Source organism: Somniosus microcephalus, unplaced genomic scaffold (assembly GCF_052327205.1).
Source record: "Somniosus microcephalus isolate GS21.2 unplaced genomic scaffold, FLI_Smic_1.0 unresolved_chr3, whole genome shotgun sequence".
Classification (NCBI taxonomy): Eukaryota; Metazoa; Chordata; class Chondrichthyes; order Squaliformes; family Somniosidae; genus Somniosus; species Somniosus microcephalus.
This window is the reverse complement of record NW_028225181.1, coordinates 21,127,084-21,133,083: the sequence shown is the minus strand read 5'-3', so window position 1 is coordinate 21,133,083 and position 6,000 is coordinate 21,127,084. Positions and strand designations below refer to the sequence as shown.

At 51.9% G+C, this 6,000-nt stretch overlaps 1 protein-coding gene across 1 annotated transcript in view; it reads left to right on the top strand.

Annotated features, from left to right (window-relative positions):
- The first annotated feature begins 4,744 nt into the window (after positions 1-4,744).
- Positions 4,745-6,000, top strand: part of LOC147091288 (lysophosphatidic acid receptor 5-like) — a 61,822-nt gene continuing 60,566 nt past the window's right edge. Inside the window, exon 1 of the mRNA XM_085976711.1 lies at positions 4,745-4,879. The gene's annotated coding sequence lies outside the window, so the exon portion shown is untranslated. The remainder of the gene's footprint in view (positions 4,880-6,000) is intronic.

The window sequence follows — 6,000 nt, the reverse complement described above, 5'->3', positions numbered from 1 at the left end:
GTCTCACGATGCTCTCTCCAACGTCCACTGTGTACATTAGTGGTCCCTGCTGTGTGCATATCGTTCCTGGCTGCCATTTTTCTGTTCAGTAGTTGCGGGCCAAGACTGGTTGCCCTATCTTGAAGCTCCTGGTTGGCTTCTCATTTATGTGCTGGAACTGCTTATCCTCAACATCTCGTCTTATGTTTGGTTTGAGCAAATCCAAGCGACATCTTAGTCTTCGTTGAAAAACAGTACGGCTGGAGTTTGGTTGGTTACTGCATGTGTCGCATTCCGGTAAGCAAACAGGAAGTTATCCACCTTGTGTTGCAGTGGAATGTCGTCATTATACATTGCCTTTATGGCCTTTTTAAAGGTCTGAACAAACCTCTCAACCAATCCATTTGTGGCTGGATGATATGGGGCAGATGTGTAATGTTTCACCCCATTATTCTTCAGGAACCTCCGGAAATCCTCAGACACAAACTGTGGGCCATTGTCAGAACAGATCTGTTCTGGTAACCCATTCCTGGCGAAGATGATCCTTAGGACTGCAATAGTATTCTCCGTGGTGGTGGAGGACATTTTAATGACCTCTGGCCATTTCGAATGGGCGTCCACAGCGATTAGAAACATTGAGTCCATAAATGGACCAGCGAAATCAATGTGTACCCATTGCCATGGAGATGAGGGCCACTCCCATGGATGTAGCGGGGCCTGTGGTGGAGCGTTTTGGACCTTCTGGCATCCTGTGCATCTCTTGGTCATATGCTCGATTTCTTTATCGATTCCCAGCCACCACACAAACGCCCTGGCTAGGCTCTTCATTTTTACCCCTCCCAGATGACCCTCGTGAAGCTCATTGAGTACTCTATCTCTCAACTTGGGTGGAATTACCACTCGGGATGCACACATCAAGGTTCCCCGGCACACTGACAGCTGTTCCCTCCTTGGCGAGAATGCTGGCAACAGTGAGTCGCCATATGCTGGCCATCCCTTCACCGTCAAATCATAGACCCGAGAGAGTGTCGGGTCATTTCGGGTTTCCTTCTCAATACTTGCGTTTGTAACAGGCAAACATTCGACTATGGTCGCATGGAATATCTCCACAGGGTCCACTGCAGGTGCTTCCTCTACCGTAGGCAACGGTAGGCGCGACAACCCATCAGCGTTTCCATGTTGTTTCGTACCTTTGTATTCTATGTCATACTGATGTGCCCCTAGAAAAAGTGACCATCTTTGCAGCCGTTGCTCCGTCATCACCGGAACGCCCTTCTTTGGGTTAAAAATTGAGACCAGGGGTTGATGATCAGTCAGTAGAGTGAATTTCTGCCCGTGCAGATAGTGATTGAACTTCTTCACCCCCCACACCAGGCTGAGGGCCTCCCTGTCAATCTGGACGTAGTTACGCTCGGCTGAGGTTAGCGAGCGCGATGCAAAGGCTACTGGCCTCTCTGAACCGTCACGGAATTTGTGTGACAGCACCGCTGCAATGCCGTAAGGTGACGCATCACATGCCAACCGAATCGGTAGTGTTGGGTTGTAGTGGGCCAATACTTCTTTTGAAGTGATTTGGCATTTACATTCCTGAAAGGCACGCTTACACTCATCACTCCATTTCCATGTTACACCAGTTTGAAGGAGGGCGTTCAGTGGGTGCAGAATTGTAGATAAATTCGGCAAGAACTTATGGTAGTAGTTCACCAACCCGAGGAACGACCTCAGTTGCGACACATTTTCTGGTGCTGGAGCCTTGACTACAGCCTCAATCTTGTCCGGCGACTTATGCAACCCTTCCTCATCAATCATGTGGCCACAATACGAGATTTGTCTCCTGAAGAACTCGCATTTGGGGCGGTTGGCTCGTAGCCCATATTCCTGTAATCTCATGAGCGCCTGTTCCAGGTTGGCAAGGTGTCCATTGTCATTTTCGCCCGTAACCAGGATGTCGTCCAAATAACACTGGGTCCCCGGGATCCCTTGCAGGACTTGTTCCATTGCCCTCTGCCACATAGCTGGGGCCAATGCTACCCCAAATACCAGTCGATTGTACTGGTAAAGGACTTTGTGAGTGTTTATCGTGAGGTATTTCCTAGATGCTTCTTCCACCTCCATTTGTAGATACGCTTGAGCCAGGTCAATCTTTGTAAAACGTTTCCCTCCAGATAGTGAGGCGAAAATATCTTCTATCCGCGGAAGCGGATAATGTACTGTGTGCAGGACTGGGTTCACAGTCACCTTGAAGTCCCCACAGATGCGAACCTTCCTTGGCTCCCCAGGTGTGCTGCTCAATGCTTCCTTCATTACAGGAATGATGGGTGTGGCCCACTTGCTCCAGTCCACCTTAGACAGCACCCCCGAACACTCCAGACTCTCCAGTTCAGCTTCCACGGCTGGGCGTATCGCATATGGCACCGGTCTGGCCTTGAAAAATTTTGGGGTTGCGTTATCCTCAATCTTTATGGTTGCCTTTACTCCTTTTAGAGTCCCAAGCCCTTGTTGGAACACCTCTCCCACGTCAGATAGAATTTGTGACAGACGTCCAGGTGCGACGTCATCATCTTTTTTGTCAGTCACACTTAGTGCCAGAATGGAATGCCAATCCAATTGTAGTCTTCGGATCCATTCACGTCCCAATAATGGTGGTCCTCCATCTCGTAGTATATACATGCATAGTTTCTGTGTTTCCTTTCCGTTATATTCAACTGGCACCCTTATTTTTCCTCTGGGGTAGACCTTTTGCCCCGTGTATGTCTTCAATACAATGGACGTGTCCTTTAAGGGTATGTGTGAGAATAGCTGCTCATAGTCTCGTCGATTCATGACAGTTAGGGCTGATCCTGTGTCCAATTCCATCTTCACTGGGGACCCTGCTATCATGAGGGTGACCCAAATGGTTCGGTGATCTTCTTTTGCGATCACGTTGTGTAATTTTAAACAACTTAGTCGCCTGCTCCCGGAGTCCTTATCACTCTCCTGATCTTCGGAACTACTGGCTGTCAGTTTCTTTACTTTCCTGTACTGTTCCTTAGTAGTTCTTGTCGTGTTGGTCTTCTTTCCCGACCTGCAGACTCTTGCTATATGTCCCATTTTCCCGCATTGCCTGCATATTTTGTCTTTAAACCAGCAGTCCTTCTGCTCATGGGTTGTTCTGCCGCAGCGATAGCACTTTTCGGCTCCATACGCCATTTCGTTAGCGCTGTATTCTTGTGGTTTCTGTTGTATTTCCGCAGCTCCCCGTGCTGCTGCTTCGTAGGATACTGCCACACTGAAAGCCTGTTCTAGCGTCAGGTCCTTTTTTGAAAGTAATCATTTCTGGGTTCCTTCACTCTGGAGCCCGCAGACAAACTTATCCCGTAAGGTGTCTGCCAGTCCTGCTCCGAACTGGCAGTGCTTCGAAAGCTTGCATAGTTCCGTAAGATAGTCAGCATTGCTCTAATCTTTGTGCTGAATTCTTTTATGGAACTTGAATCTTTCTGCTATCAGCAGTGGTGTAGGGTTTAGGTGTTCCTGTAAGATATGAACAATCTCCTCAAAACTTTTCTCCATTGGTTTAGCTGGGGTAATTAAATTCCGCAATAGGCCGTACGTACTCGCACCCATCAGATTTAATAATACCGACGCCCTCTTTCCATCAGCCACCTCATTTGCCTTGCAGTACACTTCAATTCTTTCCACATACGTGGTCCAGTCTTCTACCTTGTTGTCGAAAGCAGTGATACTGCCACTTTTTGGCATCTTGGGCGATTTTAAATGGTGCCTCCCGCGCTTTTGCTTCTACCCCAGTGGAATAAAATGGCGCCTCCCGCGCTTTTGCTTCTTCCCCAACGGGATAAAATGGCGCCTCCCGCGCTTTTGCTTCTTCCCCTTACTGCCACGCTGCTCCTAGCGTTCTATAGGGTAATGGCGGCGACCCGCAGCTTTGGCGCATCTCGCTTTCCTTCCCCCCCCGTTTGGTTTCTCTCCGCTGTCCTGTTCTCGAGCACCGACCGTGCCCTGTGCGCTCCACCCTCTCTCTCTTGTTTTCTTTTCCCGGCGACGCTGCGCGGCCCGATTTGTAGAGCTGCTCGATCGAGCTTGAGCCCGCCGCAATCCGGAAAGGCCAGCGCGCTACCTGCTACCAGCACGATTTGCTGGAACACCTTAACTGGGGAGCCAAGCTCAGCTCTCCACAGCCTCTCCCGCAATTCTCCGAACACCGATGGATCCTTGGGCAGTTGCCCGCGGTCGACGCCCGTTGCTCAGACTTCGACCTCCAAGAAACTTCTTCTCAGGGTGAGATCCCCGTGAGGTGATGTAACTCTGCCGGTGAGTTCGAACTTGCTCGTCGCCACTGTAAAGTCCGCGCCTAAATAATACACGGACTTCGGGAAAACAGTTTAACAGGTATTTTACTGAACAGAGGGTAACGTCAGACTGAAGTACAGAAGCCTGCTAGGGCCTTTTATACAGGGGTGGTCACTGCCGGTACTGCAGTATAAAATCAGTTCTTCCCTTATAAAGGTACATACACAACAATTTCAGCTGTTGTGAAATGCTTTGAGATGTACTGAGATAGAGTGGCGGTGTGTCAATGCATGTCTTTCTTTCTGTACTGCTGCAAGTTCCTTGTCTCGTTTCTCAACCTTTCTACCTCGCACCCCCCACCAAGCCAACGCACTGATCGGCACAAAGGCTGGGCGAGCTTGGTCTTGCCTGCTGCAGTTAGTCAAACAATCTTCTCACATTACCTGTGACATCAGAGGAAGTCAACAAGATTTTCACAAACAAGACACTCCCCAGAGAGCCACAGGAGCAGTCTGCTTCCGAACCTTGCATCGGCCTCTTTAGGACTCTGAGGCAAATCAAATTGGCCGTACGGAGGCAGAGTTCACCGGGATAACCCATTGGAACAAAGGGGGTAAGTTTCAAACTGGCCACCTCTTCAGAAGGGCTTTGTTCTGTCTAACTCATTCTTCTCTCAGGAAGTTGCCTGGGATTTTCCCCCACTGCTCCCCGGTCTGGACATAGAGTCAGAGGGGGAAAAATTCAGTTGGCAGCGCCACCCATTAGCGCCTTAAGAGGGCGCTTAGTGGGGCGCAAACCAACTTGCGCCCGGGCGTGGCACTGCCCACGCCTCCCGCAAAATTCAGCGGGAGGTTAGTGGTGGCGCTAGCCGGTAGCGCTGCGCCGCTGGCGATGACGTCATTGGTGTGCGCAGCGCCCCGCTCACGCCCCGGCCGCGATCCTCGGGAGCGCCCCCTGATTTACTGCCGGACGCTATGTCCGACAGGGTCAGGGGGGCGTACCTGCGGCCGGGGAGGCGCAATGTAAAGACGAGGTGCGGGGCGACCATTTTTGTTGCTGGCCGCCTGCCAGCACCTGCCTACGCTCCTGTCCCCGGCCTCCTGAACCCCCCCCCCTGCGGAGTGCCGGCTGCGCTCCAAGAGCCCGGCACTTCTCTTGGGTTCCGGGCTCTTTTGCCTGCACTCCCGATCCCCGGGGGCCCAGCTGGGCCCCAGGTCGCGCTGCACAAGGCCCCTCCTCTTTAAGAAGGGGAGGAAGGCCTGCAATACCGTGACGCGACGTGCCGCAGCGTGTGGTGCTGCGGCACGTAGTGCCACGATATTCACTCACGGCACCCCAAGAGGGATGTGGGGCGCTTCCAGTAGCGCCCCGCTTCCCTCTTGGGGCGCAACCACTCAATTTCCGGTGCGGGGGCGCTAATTTTCCCAGGGCGCGCGCCCCGGCGAAGTTAGCACCTCAATTGGGGCGCTACTCAATTTCTAGCCCATATATATAGAGTCATAGGCCTAGAAATTCAGTTGTTTGCGCCAGCCGCTAGCGCCTTAGGAGGAGGAGAAGTGGGGCGCTAAGCGGCTAACGCCCGGGCGCGGCGCGATCTGTGCCTCTCGCGAAATTCAGTTAAGATTTAGCGGCGGCGCAAAACCTTTGCGCACGCTCAGCTGCGCGCACAGATCCTGACGTCATTTCATGGTGCAACACCCTTTGTGCGCCCTGAACCGGAAATTCAGTGGCGTC